Genomic DNA, 17,371 nt, shown 5'->3' with positions numbered 1-17,371 from the left:
GAAAGAAATTTCTGAAACAGTACAACAAAATTAATCAGAAAAGATTTTTACCTAGGTATTTTACTGGAAAACTAAGAAAAGATGAAAGAAAACTTCTCATATCACTGCAGAATTCATGGTTCGGAAATAATTATATTTGCATGAATATGTAGTGCTCAGAAGGCTGAGATGAGAGTAAGTTTTCATAGCAACAAAGCAGGTTGAAACTCAGAATGAAACCCCTTCATTCCTTGATATTTGGATGATTTATGAAAGTTTAGCATTACCTATCTCTCAAATTGGCATTTCATCCTGATTGGTTAATTACCATTTTTCTGTTTCAAAGGCAAAAGGATTTTGAATAATGCAGTTGCAGCTGGATTGTCTTTACATGAATCTCAGGTTTTGCAATTTCCATGTTTTCTCACCCTCTGTGTATGCTTAATTTTCAAACTACAACAAAAATAGTTCTCCTTGGCTTACAGATCCCAAGCCATATTTTTAAAATGGGAAATAAACTAGCAATCTTGGTCTGGATTCTTATAGGGTTAGAAAATCACTATATTTTACCAGAGGATATAATTGAAGAGAGGCTTTTTTTGTAATTTTTTTTCTTCCTCAGAAGTTCTCTGTATTTCAGTAAGTTCCATATTCCATATTCCTGCTGACAACCTGGGCTGCTGGAATTCTGAGATGCAGACCAAAATGCATAGCCTTCGCCCAACACTAAAGTAATCAGTTGTAAGTGATTTGGGAATATAATTTTACCTTTATATGGCATTTCCTTTATAAATCATGTCACAAGGATTTAAAAATAAGTAGCATTTCCCAATCTGCAATCCTTACATATAGAAAATTTCACATTATCTCAGATTCTTATCACTGAATCTAAATCTAAAGAAGTTTGTTCTATTGCCCATACTATGTATTTATTGAGTCTTCTGTGAAATTGATAAATGATAGAGTCCTGATCCATATGCAGAACAAAACTAGACTGTGACTCCTGAATGGAAACCAGTATTAATTAAAATATAACACTACATGCAAACATAGCAGATGTAGTAGCAATAGTAGCAACTATAAAGGAAAAATTGGGGTTATCAATAGAGTAACTTGGTCTAGTCTAAGGGGTCTAAAGAAAAGTCCACTGATCTGAATGATAAGGAGGAATTAACAAGACAATAAGTGAAAAGCAAAGAAAAAAAATTCCAAGGAGGGAATAGCCTGTGCCAAGGACCCACAAAAAGAGGGAGCACGGTGAACACAAATAATAGGATTTTTTTAAATCTAATATGTCTATAGAAATAAAGAGTGAGCAGGGTAGAAGGGTAGAAGATAACACAGAGAGAAAGTGGAGGCTACATCTTATAAAACACATTTAGGGGTTAAAAATCCCTTCAAAGGTCTGACTGAGATTTTAAAATATGGGATGACAAATCCTAAAATCTGAAAATATTACTCTGGTCACACCGAAAAGTGACTCGGTAGGTAGAGGAACTGTACATAACCTTGTGTTGAGAAGTTTACATGATAAGTTCTTGATCTGACCCCCTGCAATAAAGACATGATATTGCCTCAGTCTTGCAGATATTCATTCTTATCTCTTATATTTTGCTCCTTGAGAGATCCTTCAGCAATATGATATGTACATTTTCTATTTATAGCTCTTGCCAAGTCCTCATAGTAAAGGCTCAGTTTGAGCAGACGCAAGAGGCAAATTTCAAGAAATCATGAAAATATATTCCAACTTAAGCTTTTGTTGAAGGGTGCTTCTCCACTCTGATCTGTGGAAAACTCCACTCAGCCCAAAGTCATTTACTTACCTTCCTATCTTTGTTTCTTTCAATCCACTTGAGAAATCCTTAAACTATTGCTTGCTTCTCTTGAACACTTGTGTTCAGAACTGAAGTGACTTCACTCTGTCTTCATTTTCTACTTTCTGCCCATCCTTTTCTTTCTAACTTAAAAAACTTCTTTATTTTCTATTTTTTTTAAATCCCCAGACCACAGCAGACTAACACACACACAGCTCAAGTTCTTCCACATAGATTTCTTGGGATTTGATAATTAGTATGCTCTGCTTTCTTATACCAAATTGACAAAAGTATTCCTTAGCTTCTAGTATCTGAATATTGTAGCCTCTCATCTAGTTAATACAATGTTAGTGGCAGGGACCATGTTACTTATTTCTTTATACCCTTCTCAGTACCTGCACACTGCTTTCTATATTTCCAAGTTTACAGTGAACAGTATTGCTAAAACGAGACTGTAACATATACTTTACATTGACACATGTCAGTATGAAGGAGTTTGGAGGTCTTCCTACAATCTAATTAGATTTATAAAATTAATGGAGTAGTATATGTGATTAAATTTCCATAGTATTTCTCAATTCTCCAATAATTACAGTTTTACCAATTTTTTAAAAGAGATCTTGGAATGATAAATAATCATTCCTGGCTCAATCATATATTCTAAGAGATGTGAAAGAATTCCTCACTTCTCTAAGATTCTAGCTCTTCATATAAAAATTAGTATCCATTTAGTAAAATCTGACAAATCTATTAGCTATTTAAATGCTACATAATCATTATATTTAAAAAATATTTTGTTAGCTTCCTTCATCGCCCTTGCTCTAATGTACAAGTACACAATTGCACATGCCTGGACATATATTTACCAGCGCTTCTTTTATTCTTCCTTAGTGTCTATTTGTGACTGCAATGACTTCTCAAATCTACCATCATTTTTTTTTCTTTTCTTTGGTTTCTTTTCCCTTTCTCCACTTGATGAACACCTAACAATAGGACTTTGGAAATCACAATTGGAAAAATACAACCACCATTGACAACCTATTCAATATACTGATTACATTATTGAATGTAAACAGGAAGGGTAAGAACTTCTACCAAATTCCCTTTTCTATTGTCCAGAAAGCAAACATTTCTGGACTGAGCCATTAATCCCTCTATTGTATTTTCTTCCCCACAGTCTGAGTAAGATTAGAAATCAAGAGAAAAAACAGTTGAGAGATTAGGAGATACTGAGAATTCAGCTCACAAAAAGTCCGAATGCCTGAGAAACAAGAAAAGATTGGCCTTTCCTCCCTAAAATCTATTTGAATCAATGCTAAGTCTGCAGCCAAGACATAATGTTTATTTGTAACTATTGTATGTTTCAGGTGTAGTAAAAAGAATTAAAATAAAACTGGACCCTTTTGACATTAATTTCTCTGAATGTCCAATAATGATTATTCATCTAAAAAAATGTAGGGCATTCAACATGTAACAAGTGCTATAAGAAACAAAAAGAGTGTCATCCAATTCCAATTCTCAATATTTATAAAATTGTAGATGTGAACTATTTGTTTTTACATGAAAACAAACAAGGACTGCTCTGTGGCTGTTTACCAAGAGCCTGGGACAAAGTCCACTTTGGCTGCTGTCTCTATTTCTCAATTGATTTTTAATAATGCATACTGATTTTTATGGACCTGGTGTTCTGTCAGTCACATAGTTTGTCTTAAAAATCACCTCTAAAGAATTGTAGGAATAGAGCAAATGCAAGCTTCCAAACAAAAGAGACATACACCTGACTAAATTATGTCACCCTAATATGGAGCATTTTTTAAAAACACACTCAAAATTTCAACAAAACAGAACAGAGTCAAAATGATAGGTGAATTTTCTTTGAATGTACTCGATCTATTCATTGTTACGGTTATTTTAAACAAGCCTCTACTGTCATTAAACTTCTGACATGAAAAAGTGAGTGTTTCATACCATTGGAAGGGGTCTGGGCAGCACTTAAGAAGCCGACTAACAGTGGCTTAGTTAGCTCCAAAGTGGTTCCTATTAGAATGAAAAATAAATAGACTAAGTGCCAAACTCAAAACTATTCTCTCAGAGAGATAAACTGTAAGTGCTTTACAGAAAGCGAAAACAGCTCTCTGGGGAATGCTTGGGATTTGGGCAAAGGAACAATGCAACTGTTTCTGTAAGTCAAGTGAAAATAGTTGGAGGAAGAGAGAAGTTAGCAAAGACATGAGAAATGGGCAAGGAAGAGCAGAGCAAAGAAGGGGAGGACCCACTTAGTTTGCAGACCTTGCAGACAAACAAGGTTGGTTCTAAAATGTAAATGAAGACATGTCATGATGAACATGGACCCCATTTATAACAGGGAGACTAATTATATATTTAAGTCATTGATAATATATAAACCACCACCTCATCCTTTGGATTAATAGCATTTCCCAATGCTTCACAAGATATTTCTTAAACATGACTAATAATTTGTACACCCTCCTTTTGCCAAACCACTTCTTCAACAAGACTGAAAATAACCTTGAAGAACTACAGAATAAATGGAGACATGATTTACTCTTCTTCTCTTTCAATATAAAAAAGCTAAAATTAGTCATAAAAGAATCATCTGAAAGCTGTAATTATTCTTCAACAAGAGACCCTAATAAATTTAAGATTTTTTAAAAAATTCTGAGCTGAAAAATAGGATGAAAACTTGTGCTTCTTTCCAGAGCAACTTTCTAAGCAACATTCTCAATCTTACAGTACAATATCAGCTAGAATTTATCTCTTGGTAATCAACTTGGATATAATTCTGAAAAGATAAAAATGCTTGCTCTCAGTTTTCAGTCCAGTACACTTTGGCAGGATCCTCTCTGACAGCGGGAAGATCCCAAATGCAGAGAGAATCTGAATCCTTAAAAGAGGGCCCAGGGACTGGAGAGAGAGCGCATCATGGGGAAGGCACTTGCTTAACTTGCATGTAGCAAACTAGGGTTTCATAGCCATTGTTAAGTATGTCTGAGCCCTGTCAGAAATGATCCCTGAGAGCAGAGCCAAGAGTAAGCCCTGATCACTACTGGTGTTCACTACCAACCCCCCCACCCCCTAAAAGGGCACAAATTGGACTCCACTTTCAATAGTACTGTATCACCTAGACAAAAAGGCAGAAAACATGTCTATTAATTAGACAAAGACACTGGTCCAACAGCTCAATAATGTGTTTAAAAGATTTGAAAATATTGGTGGCAAGAACTAGTAAATATATAGATAAAGATTGTAAAACTTAAACAGAATAACAAACCAAAGTAATAAGTTTACTGTGTGAGGAAAGTTATAGAACACAACATGGCAAGGAAGGTGATGTGATCTCAAAGGCAGGAAATCAAATCAAAACCACTTTGCTAAGTAAATACTTAATTTTTGTGGCATAAGATGTCTAAACTTTTACATTTCTTCCAAGGGAAGTTTCCACCAACAATATGAACAAATAAAAAAATGAGTTATTTATTGCAACAATAACTATTTTTGGAATTCTACATGTGTGACAATGATTCCCATGTTTGTCTTGTTTAAAAAAATTTAATACAAGATAAAAATGTAAGCCAAATATTTACTGCAAGTTTGATTATTTAATGCTATTCAAAGCATTTCACTTAAACTTTTGCAAATTTAGCTAAAAGCACTTACTGCCCCGTCACATTCTCCGAATTTTTTGAAACTCTGTCTCCTTTATCTATGCCTTCTGAAAATTTAGGACTCCCAGGTTAGAAAAATCCAAACAAATTGGACTTAGGCTCATAGTCTGAAGGGTGTGACAGCCTCTGTCCCTGGGAGAGGATGCCTATTACATATTCTTGGCTCTGTTTAGGCCAAGAACTTTAAGAACTGGGCTGGAAAGATAGTACAGAAAGTAGGGCGCTTGCCTTTTAAGCACCAAGGCATGCACTGCAGCCTTTGAGTTATATCCTTTGCCCTGTCTTGAATTTTATTTAATTTTATGACTGGTGAAGGGTGGGAGAGGAAGTGATATTCATGCAGTCAACTGCCCTTCTGGCAATCGCCAGCCATCCTAGCCCACGGTTCAGTGTTAAAGCCTGAGGCCACGTGCTGTTTGGTCCTGAGGTACCAGGAATTGCCCAGGTAACACTAGCACTGCCTGGCGCTTCCAAGACTTCACCAAATGATTCTCTGGGAACTATCAGGGTTAATCACATATTAGGCATGCATCTTAACCCCTGTACTATTTCTCAGACTCTGACTTGATTTTTTTAAAAAAGTGAAATTTCCCATAAAATGAAATAAAAGCAAGGGTGGCATTGGGGTCCTTGGAGGAGGAGGTGAGTACACTGGCATTGAGTTTGGTGTTGAGATTATGTGCATGAGAAGCCATGTCACTGTCACTGTCATCCTGTTGCTCATCGATTTGTTCGAGCGGGCACCGGTAATGTCCATTGTGAGACTTATTGTTACTGTTTTTGGCATATCCAATATGGCACAGGTAGCTTGCCAGGCTCTGCCATGTGGGCGCGATACTCTTGGTAGCTTACCGGGCTCTCTGAGAGGGGCAGAGGGATTGAACACGTGTCTGCCTCGTGAAAGGCGAACGCCCTACAGCTGTGCTATCGCTCTAGTCCATGAAAAGCCATGGTTAACAGTATTACAAATCACAGGCTCATAACAGGACTGGGTGTCCAAAGAAGGAAAAATGATATGGATGATACACTACTAGGAACATTATCGTAAACTGCAATGACAAAAAGGGTGGGGAGGAAAACGAGAAAGGAGAATGTGTGTCTCATAGAGGCAGGCTTGCAGGGCAAGTAGGAAACTGGAAACATAGTTGGAGGGAAATTGAAACCAGTGATAGGATTGATCTTGGAACTCTGTATTCCTGAAACTCAATCATTAATAACATTGAAACTTTATAATTCATGGTGATTAAATTAAAAACTTAAGCAAACCTATATCAAAACATACAAGCAGAATGATCACAAGAACTCCACACTCTAACACATAATGCAATTGCCTGTTTCTCTGTCACTGCATAAGAAATGTCTACTATAAACTAGTTTTCAAATTCCTGAACTAAAAGTTAGATAGAAATCAATGGATATCAAGTTGGCATATTCCAACTAATTAGATGATCTCAAAAGCAATCTTTTTTATAATGTGCTCTTATTCATAAAATATAGATAACACCAAATAGTTGCTATCTATATTTTATATAAGAAATAAAATATAAATAAAATAAGAAAACCCATTGTAAGTTGCCAGAAATAGGAACGATCTGCAGGTCAAACTTGCTAGCCCGTGTTTTTATAAATAACTTTTGCTGAAACACAGATAACTCCCATTCATTTACATGGTCTCTGGCTTTTTTCACACTACAGATGCTGAGTTGCGTAGTTACAATAGAAACTACATTGTCTACAACAAGGATATGTATTCTACATAGCCCCCTTAAAGAAACATTTACCTACACTTATTATATGTTATGATTCAATATTTTTCATAAATATATACTACATATATTATGTTATAATGCTATTAGGAAGATCAAATATGATAATGAACAGGAATATATATTAATATAAATAATGTAGTATAAAATATTAGCTTACTATCTTACTACAGTGGTAAATATTATACTTGTCACCTAATTTAATTTTTAGAACAATCCTATAAGCAAGTAACCATAATTATGTCTCTTTTATAAACAAAGAATCTGAAATCCAGAGTTCAGTAATTGCCTAAGTATATCTAGTTCTTTATATAAGAACTCAAGGATCATACCATTATTTCTAATCTAGAAAGTCCCTACCCCTAGACTATATTGTCTTTATATACTCAAAAACATCCTGTCAGACTTTAAATAATTTTTATTCATTGGAATATTATTGGGCATCATTTTCATGTAATTTAAGATTATATACAACTGAATGTTTGGTCTGCATACACTAATAATGACAGGCAGGTGAATTTTTCTCCTCTTCTTTAGATCCAATATTTCTTTAAGTGTTAACCTTTTTTACTTATCAGACTATTTGTGGTTTAAATTCCCAATCAAATGTATAAATGATTCTGCTGAGTTTGAATCCAGTATTTCCAGAAGCAAAGAAGCTACCTGGTTCTTTGAGCCTGTGGTGAGTATTGTAGAAAGCAAACTGGCAGGACTGGGAGAATATCAGTCATGTAAACCACAGCAAAGACCCCAAATCAGGACAATGTTTGCTTTGGTTTTCTAGAGATGCAAGAGAGAGTGATACATTCTCTCAATTTTCTAGAAACACAGTTCTGGCTTTTTTGTAGAAACATTATGATATACTATCTGCATAAAAATACACAAAGAGCTCTGTTCAAATTGTTTCATATTTAGAACTAGCATGGCTGAGTTTAATTCAGCAGACTTCAATAAAAATTTTGGAGTCAATGACTAGGTCTCCTGAATGAATGTCTGGCTCAGGGTCTTTTGCCCTGCGTGCCTTCTGTGAAATCTTCTGTACTCTTCAAAGGTCAGGAAGCTCATTCCACATGGTCACCACCTCAGATTTTTAGAAGATGAAGGGAATTATGCCCAATTGTACATTGTTATACATTTCCAACAGAGGAGTGAAATCATTTACAAATTTGAATCCTATCTTTTCACCCCTGCTAACCCCATCAGTCTGGTCATTAAGGAGAAAAGTAAGACAAAAAAGGAAAGAGAAATAGAGATAGAGAATTAGAGAATGCATTTAAATTTTAGCTCTTTGATATCTGTGATCCTATTTTATGAACTCCCTGTGAAGGATATCATTTATTTATTCATCTTATTTCAGACTAACAGCTTTTCCACAGCAGAACCAAATCTGTTAAAATTAGAATGAAGGCTGAATTGAAAGAGGACTTTTCAGCAATTGTGCCCTGCAGTCTCTTTTCTGCCAACAAGTAGAGATAATCTATGATAAACTCTGGAGACAATGGAGGGACAATGATAAAGTCAATTTAGAAAGAATAAAGCAGAGCAAAAGCAAGAGAGGCCTCTTCTGCCACTTCTGCACAGGCTGTGTGCTGTTTGCAAAGAACTGAGTCTGGGAACTAAGCTTTGAGGAATATATTTTACAAAATGGGCTCAAACAAATCTTGAACAGAATTATTTACAGTGGGTGTTTGTGTGGCGGGAACAGGGGTCGGGGAATAGAAGTATTTCTCAGTTTTCAAATTCATGGAATAATAGTCAGCTCTTAGTCAATGGTTTGGAAAAGAGAGGCTGAGTGTGCTGATCCTTATTTCATAAAGAAAAGAAAGACATTTTAAGCTAAGGAGCAATGGTCATTTGCTAAACTAATCCCAAATTTGTGAGATCTTTATTTTTTATTTATTTTAAATTATTTTAATTTACAATTATTTTACGATTTATAATATCAAATATCAAACCAAAATGTAAAAAGATTGGGGACTGGAGCAATAGCACAGCGGGTAGGGCATTTGCCTTGTATGCGGCCAACCTGGGTTCGATTTGCAGCATCCCATATGGTCCCCCAAGCACTGTCGGGAGTGATTCCTGAGTGCAGAGCCAGGAGTACCCCTGAGCATCCCTGGGTGTGGTCCAAAAAGAAAAAAAAAATTTTTAAAAGATCAAGTTTAACAGTCATGTAATTAGAAAATCTTATTTTAACCAGGCTGACTCTTCACAGGAAGGAAGGAAGGAAGGAAGGAAGGAAGGAAGGAAGGAAGGAAGGAAGGAAGGAAGGAAGGAAGGAAGGAAGGAAGGAAGGAAGGAAGGAAGGAAAGGAAGGAAGGAAGGAAGGAAGGAAGGAAAGGAAGGAAGGAAGGAAGGAAGGAAGGAAGGAAGGAAGGAAGGAAGGAAGGAAGGAAGGAAGGAAGGAAGGAAGGAAGGAAATAAACTCCATCCCTTCATAGGGGTGAGAATACCTAAAGCAAAGCATTTAGAATTATTAAACATTTTAGTTTGAATCGACTGAAGTGATAGAACAGCAGGTAGGGCATTTGCCTTGCACGAGGCTGACCCAGTTTCGATTCCTTCATCCCTCTCGGAGAGCCTAGCAAGCTACCAAGAATATTCTGCCCACACGGCAGAGCCTGCCAAGCTACCCGTGGCATATTCGATATGCTAAAAGCAGTATCAAGTCTCACAATGAAGATGTTACTGATGCCCACTTGAGCAAATTGAGAACAGTGCTACAGTTTGAATCATTTAACATCACTAATTAAACATTTGAGTTTGTTTTAAAGTTTATATCATCCTGACAACTTTGTTTATTTTTGCAGTGCCAGGGATTGATTTCAGGATCTCACACATGCAAGGCAAGTACTCTACACCACTGGCTATATCCCCTGCTAACAATAACTTTTAAACAAATCTATAGATAAATTTAGAAGTAAAGGCACTAGATAAAACTTAAAAATTCTAATTTCTATTCCCCAGTACACACACACCAACCTGGTTATGGTAATTTCTGCCAATTTGTATGTAGTGCTCTGAAGAAGAGATTATTTCTTTATAATAACAAACTAAAGGGCCTTTCTATATCCTTACTGTCAAGCCCTTAGGAGGTCACTGAGAACCACAAACCTAACGTGAAGTTAATTAAAAAGCAAAGAAATCCAAGAAGAGAGACGAAATGGCTGACATCCACAAAATCAAGCCTGGGGGTAGAGACCTATTACGGCTAAATTATTCATTCAATGACAACTTGCGACATGCATTAGGTCTATGCTCGGCACTAAAGGGCATTAAAAACAAAAACAAAGTAACCTGAGAAAAGAGTTCCTGAATTTGTCTTATGATAGAGAAGAAGAGAAAAACTAACTAAAAAATATATCACATACAGCCTTGCTTGAAATTTATCAGCAGGTTTTATGAGATGGTCTTAACTTTCTCTACATGGATAGGTAAAACTTCCTTTCAGTGAACCTAATTTTGAATACATGTATATGCTAAAACCTGTATGAAGAAGAGAATGCCTGGACTCATCTTCAGCGCCAACAAAAAATTGTCTTGTTTTTCAGCAAAAAAATTCTAATAAATTGCAACAGCAAAGTTCCCATTTATTCATTTAGTTAGTAAGTTAAAACCTCATTATAGTGTCATTGACAGGGCAGCATAATTCAGCAGCATAATTCAGCATAAGGGCACCAGCTAGAGTGATATAATAACTGAATACTGAGAGGCCTTTTTAGTCAAGTGGTATCACCAATGGAGCAAACCCAAAGAAGGAATCATTCATGTTTAAAAGTACAGATGACCATAAATCAACAGAAAATGAACAAAGACCATTTCGTTCTTAAATTTAGACAAGACAAGCTTGAATGAAAGAGAAGATAAATAAACATGTAAATCATACATGTGAGCTATCAGAAAATAACTATGAAATATGAATAGATATCACTGAGATACAGAAGTATGAACAGCAGGAGACAAGCCCACATGCTGCAGGACCAGAAACATCATTATTTGTGTGCCTCTGCTTATGTCTATTATAAAGGTAAGCAAATAGGACAGCATTGCTTTCTGAGAATGCTTTATGTAATTCTTAAGCAACAGGATATCAGTAAAATTACCACTCATCTTTTAAACTGTGGGATGAAAAACTGCAGAAAAAAAACACCATTACAAAGGAAGTAAGAAGGATGTGGTAGGGTCTAGAACGGTGTTTATGCCAGAGAACTTAATTGTATTCATTGGAAAGCCTGCTCTAGGTCATCAGTGATAAGCATTTTGTAGAGATAGAGGGAGAGATTGCTTCGCTGAAAATGCTCACTCCCACAATTCCAGCAGTGCTGTTTCTGTTTAGGAAGCTAAATGTGTATGTTTGGTATGTAGATTATGACTGTGTCAGTGTCCAAATCAGCATGCATCAAAAAGTATCAGCATTCACAGAGGGAGATGTATTTTGCTGCTATAAGCAGTTTAGATACCCCATTGAAATGGATTTTGTACTATGTGAGGATAAAATAACTTAAAATAAATGTATACACCATAAGATTCTTTCCCTCTTCTGTCTAGGGTTCTAAGCGCAGTTTTAGACTGTATGGTATGTCTACCATAGCCACACACACAGAAAATTGAACACACCAGGTGTGACTCTAAAGAACAAACTGACCCATCTGCATTCAAGAATGATTAAATAACTTCACAAACAGATCTTCTGCTTCATCTTGTGCTAGCCATTTAAATATGGTCTTTAGATTATTAATAAAATATAAAACTCAGTTTATAATACAATAAAAATAAGTTATATATTATCTTCCCTGGAGGCCCTGAGCACTGCCTAGGTGGGCCTCACTCTCCTTCACACCGCAAGGCCATAGTAGCACCACCTCCTCTGCCTAGCACTGAAACTCCTGCACAGCTGGCTAGCTGCGGCCTTCAGGTGTGGTCCAAGAACACAATCTGTGCACAAGGGAAGTTGCACAATGGGCTTAAGCACATGCCTGGTTTACAGAAGCTTCAGATTCTATCCCCAGCATTTCATGATTATCCCTCAAGATAAGCATGTACTCCTGGTGGTCTCCAGCATCACCATATCTGAGCACTTTTCTGGCCCATGAGACACAGTGAGTATCCCTGGGATAGTCTCCAGGCTCCTTGATCACTGCGTACAAGGTCTTTGTAAAAGAAAAAAAAATGGCATTATGAACATTTGCATTATTATCTGATACCCAAAATAAAATTTCATCAAAGTAGAGTTTATAAACCTATATTGAGCAATAGCACAGTGGGTAGGGTATTTGCCTTGCATGCGGCTGACCCAAATTTGATTCTTCTGTCCCTTCTGGAGAGCCCAGCAAGCTACTGAGAGTATCCCACCCACATGGCAGAGCCTGGCAAGCTACTCATGGTGTATTTGATATGCCAAAAACAGTATCAAGTCTCACAATGAAGATGTTACTGGTGCCCACTCAAGCAAATCGAAGAACAATGGGACGACAGTGCTACAGTGCTATATTATAAACTATACACAATAACACGCATACACAATCATTTTTAAATGCTGTCTCTCAAGGAATACCGGTACTATTCTTTTAATATAGGAGAAGTTAATCCAAAGTTTTAGAATTAAAGAACTATAATGAAATTGGTACTTACAAGAAAGTGGTATTCATACAGGAAGAGGACTTACATATTATTATATAAATGCTGAAGAATATTTCAAATATTGTTCAAGTTTTGAGACTGGATTCTGTGATAAAATAAGAATAGCTATATTTGGCCTTTATACCTTATTATTGACAGAGTCCAGTCCCCTGGAATTTCCTGTATGATAGAGATGGCAGGAGTGTCTTCTAACTCACATAATAAACATTTAACCATTCCATCTTATGCCAGTTAGGTGACTATTGGTGGAATTTTCCATAACTTCAGGATGGGAGGTGGTTGCTAGTGAAAGTACATGAATATGGGGTTGAAACTTTCATTGAGATACACCCCAACCTCCAGAATGGGAGGGGGGCCAGTGACTGAGCTATTCATTAATACTGAAAGATTTAATCAGTCAGGCTTCCTAATGAGACCTTAAGCAATGGGGTTCTGAGAACTTCCAAGCTGAACATGACAGGTGGCAAAGGAGTGCTATGTCCACAGAGGGCACAAAGCTCCTTGACTCCCACACAGTGCTCTCTTCCTCTTCTCCTCTGAACTCTCTGAGTTGTACTATTTATAACCAACTAGTAATAGCCGTCAAAGTGTTTCTGAGTTCTTTGAGCCATCCAAGCTTTCAAGTTATAACCAACCGGTAGCAGCAGCAGCAACAACAAAAACAAAAACAATAATGGTCTTTCAGCCTCTAAAATGGAGGGCAGTTCAGGGAGACTACACACTTATTGTGTGGCATTTTACATTAACTTCAGGAACATAATGTTAGATCTAAATTATATTGAGGAATATTGGCTTAGTGTCCAGAAAGGTAGAATATTGGTTGGTGTTACCTACTCCCCAACAAGCAAAACAGAACCCCTTATGGTTGATTTTAGAAATATTAGCAAAACAAGATGAAATGTGTTGATAGAAGTAAGCTCTATTGTAAGAAACACATTGGGGAGGGAAGGGGGGAGAAAGAGTGCTGAAAAAATAGTATAGTGGGTAGGGTGATTGCCTTGCATGTGACTGACATAAGTTTGATCCCCAACACCCCATAAAGTTCCTTGAGCCCAACCAGAATTGATCTCTGAGTGGAAATCCAGGAGCAAACCCTTGAGCACCATTAGACTTCAGACATGACCTCAAGACTCTCCTCCCCTGCTGCAACCCTCTGAAAAAAAAAAGAAAGAGAAAGAGAAAGGGAGGCAAGTGAAGAATCCTTGATTCCAGAATGGCTAACTAGTCATCCAACATATGACAGTGTAACTGCACTATGAAAAGGTAGCACCGTAGCACTGTGGTTCCATTGTTCATTGATTTGCTTGAGCGGACACCAGTAACGTCTCCATTGTGAGACTTGTTACAGTTTCTGGCATATCAAATATGCCATGGGTAGCTTGCTAGGCTCTGCCGTGTGGGCGAGGTAGTCTAAATTAAAAGTTACCAATCAATGGCCAGGGAGAGTGTTCAGTGAGCTGCAGCCCGCCTTCAAGCGTGAGGCCACAATATACTGCATGATACACAAGAGCATTCCAGGTGCGTCCCTACAGTGTCCAGCACCACTGCCTCTGAGCAGCACTGCTTAACAAGGCCTGAGCACAGAAGCAGCGAGTCTCCAGAGTCAGGCTGAGGGCTGCAGGCAGCTGCCCTAGGCTCACCGAGAACTGTTGGGGACGCACCTGCCACTCCTCCCTCTCCCCACAAAAGTTTCTGATGTTATTCAGAAATAACTAGTATATATGAATGCTAAGGAATTGACTCAGTGGATATACAAGGCAGCAGAAAAGAATAAGCATCTTAAACATGTTCTTTTTTTTTGTTTATTGTTATAGATAAGAGCTGAAAACAAAATAAAAGAGAGTGCTGAGTTGTGTCTGGAATATGCTCAAATTCTGGTTAGTCCGAAAACTGCCAACTAGCAATTAGTCTCAAATGTTCCCAAATAGGGAAAATTTCTACTAGTACCAAAAAATAAGTTAATTCTGATTATAACAAAAGTAGATAATGTGTGGGAAAGGAAAAACTAAGAAACTACTAAAGCCAGTGTAGAATGTTAAGAGCTGTCTCATTTGGTGAACAGTTGTCAATAGTTTCTAGAAGTACCTTTCTGAAAATAGACTATGAGAGTAACTAATTTAGGGTCACTGACTGCAGAGGAGGAGGAAGCATGTTTGTGATGAAATGGGACTGGCAGATGGCTATGTAATAATCACAGATATGACCCACGCATGATCTAACCATACAACATATTGTTTTTAAGGGAATAACTAGCATCATCATGGAAAATTGATTACAAATTCTGTTTATGCTGAAAAGTGGGACTGTGAAATTTTCCATAAAAAATGCTAGCTAGAATAGTTCAGGTGAAGCAGTATATTTGCTTCATATGCAAGCTGCACAGAACTGGCTTTCTGATAACTGGAGTATGTACCTGTTATCCAGGTTATGGTAAATGTTGTGGTGAAAAGAACTATTTTTTTCCATGAACAATCTCATGTGACTTTACTGCTGCAAAATGAAGCAACAGTTCAAAAAAAGTTCTTGGATTTGTTTCCCCGACTTCCCTTCATGGATGTTACTGATGCTACTAAAAAATTAGCTCATAAAATGAGCTAATAAAAAATGCTAATAAAAATGCTAATTAATCTAATTAACCTGAGCATGTAGAGAGGAAGTAGGGACAGGAAAAAGATTTACTTCACCACGGTAGAATGTTTAGATGGTCACTAGTAAATAAGATGAATACAGCAAATATTGGTGTTGGTGAAACAATGAGGTAGTGAAGCTGGAATATTTAAATGATGATGAAGCTGAGTAAATCCAAACCAGAACAAACTAACTTAAAGGTTTATCTATCAAGGAAGCAGACTGAAGGGTGCATTGGAAAATAAACACTGGGGATGGAGTTGATACTTGAGGTGGAATGGCTAGAGTATAGTATGCTCAACTGTGGATAATTTGGTAAATCACAGTGTCTTAATTTTTAAAAAGGCATTTAAAATTGAAGATTTTTTTCATAGTAACAACTAAAATAAATTGAGTGGTTTGTGGCAGTAACTAATTAAAATGCATATGACCCACATTCCAGACTAGTAAAAAATTTTCATTCTAATTAGTGAAAAGAAGTATGTCCATTTTATCACTAAAAAAATGAAATAAACTGAGTGAATTAAATACACATTGATGGAGTTGAGAGAAGAGATATTAGTAAAAAGTACTATTGAGGACTGGGTAGATCAAAGGACAGTCTCTGTTTGCCCTACAATATTAAAGGGTTTCAAAGAAGTTTGAACTGTGTCCTATCTTTGGAAAAATGTAAACATCTAGAAAGTAAAAACTAATAAATAAGATAACAATGAGAAATCAGACTGACTAATAGTAAGTCTCGGCAAGATAAAGACTGAAAAAAGAACTCTGTTGGAGATCTGTGCACAAGTAAATAAAACATTCGTGGGGTAGAAGGGAGATGGGGAGAGAGAGCTCTTGATTGAGACTTCTCTTGATTGAGATTGTTGAGACTTCTTGATAAGGAAGCCCTAATCAATGTCTGGAATTATTCTTTACCTAATATTATAAAGTAGAGGGTATGCTAATTTTCCCTTCAAACAATATTATTGAACAGATAAAGTGGGAACAAATAAGATTGCCTAAACTGAGAAATGTATGCTAGAACCCAGAAAGTTGATAAGGACAAATTCTCTGTGCAACAGTCAAGAAGAAGCTGGGGCTGCTGGTAAAAGTTGCTGAGTATGTCTCAGAGACAGTAGCCGTGATTCTAAACCAGAGAAGTTCCCTCTGAGGGGAAATCATGATCTAGCTATTGAGCATTAATTGAAATTATCTTGATGATGGCTGAAGGCCATAAAATATATTGGATGTTGAACTACCTATGATGCCTCGGTTAATGTTAGTGAACCATTCTAATGGAGAAGGCAGTGCCCAGGAAACATTCCACAACAAAATGGAAGTTTTTTTTTATTGAGATCATGCCACTGGGGAGAGGGAAGAACTCATGAAATGAAAGCCTCTTTTTCCCAGGATAATTTGAGTATTGCATGATGAATACAGTATTCCATCATCAATTCAACAGGCCTCTTTAAACAGCTCTCAAAGGACCAGCCTAAAGCTAGTTGGTTTGTAGATGGTGCACTCAACATGCTATAAAGTTCAACAATTAGACAGGAAAATAGCTTCCTCAAAGTATTAGTTTAGTAGAGAATTGTAATTGGCAATTCAAATATTGGCTTGTCTAAGATGGGGAATAAAAGACAAGACATAAAGGATTACCTTAAATGCCTTGATGATTATATGTTCATTATGAGTGCGACTAAGGGGATGTCCCAACTAGATATCACTGTTTTTTATGGTGTAACTGGGGAAAAAAAAACAAATGGTGGTGGAGGGCATATCCTAATGACTATGCATTTACTACCAAGGGAAGATGATGGTAGCTGATAGTGTGTGTGTGTATCAGATTTAAAAATAATGTTTGTTGAGATTATGA

At 36.8% G+C, this 17,371-nt stretch overlaps 1 protein-coding gene across 3 annotated transcripts in view; it reads right to left on the bottom strand.

Annotated features, from left to right (window-relative positions):
• Positions 1-17,371, bottom strand: part of MACROD2 (mono-ADP ribosylhydrolase 2) — a 2,262,400-nt gene that overhangs the window by 1,459,456 nt on the left and 785,573 nt on the right. The gene's annotated exons all lie outside the window — the stretch shown is intronic.

The sequence above is a fragment of the Sorex araneus genome, chromosome 3 (genome assembly GCF_027595985.1).
Source record: "Sorex araneus isolate mSorAra2 chromosome 3, mSorAra2.pri, whole genome shotgun sequence".
Classification (NCBI taxonomy): domain Eukaryota; kingdom Metazoa; phylum Chordata; class Mammalia; order Eulipotyphla; family Soricidae; genus Sorex; species Sorex araneus.
This window is presented reverse-complemented; position numbering and strand designations above follow the sequence as displayed.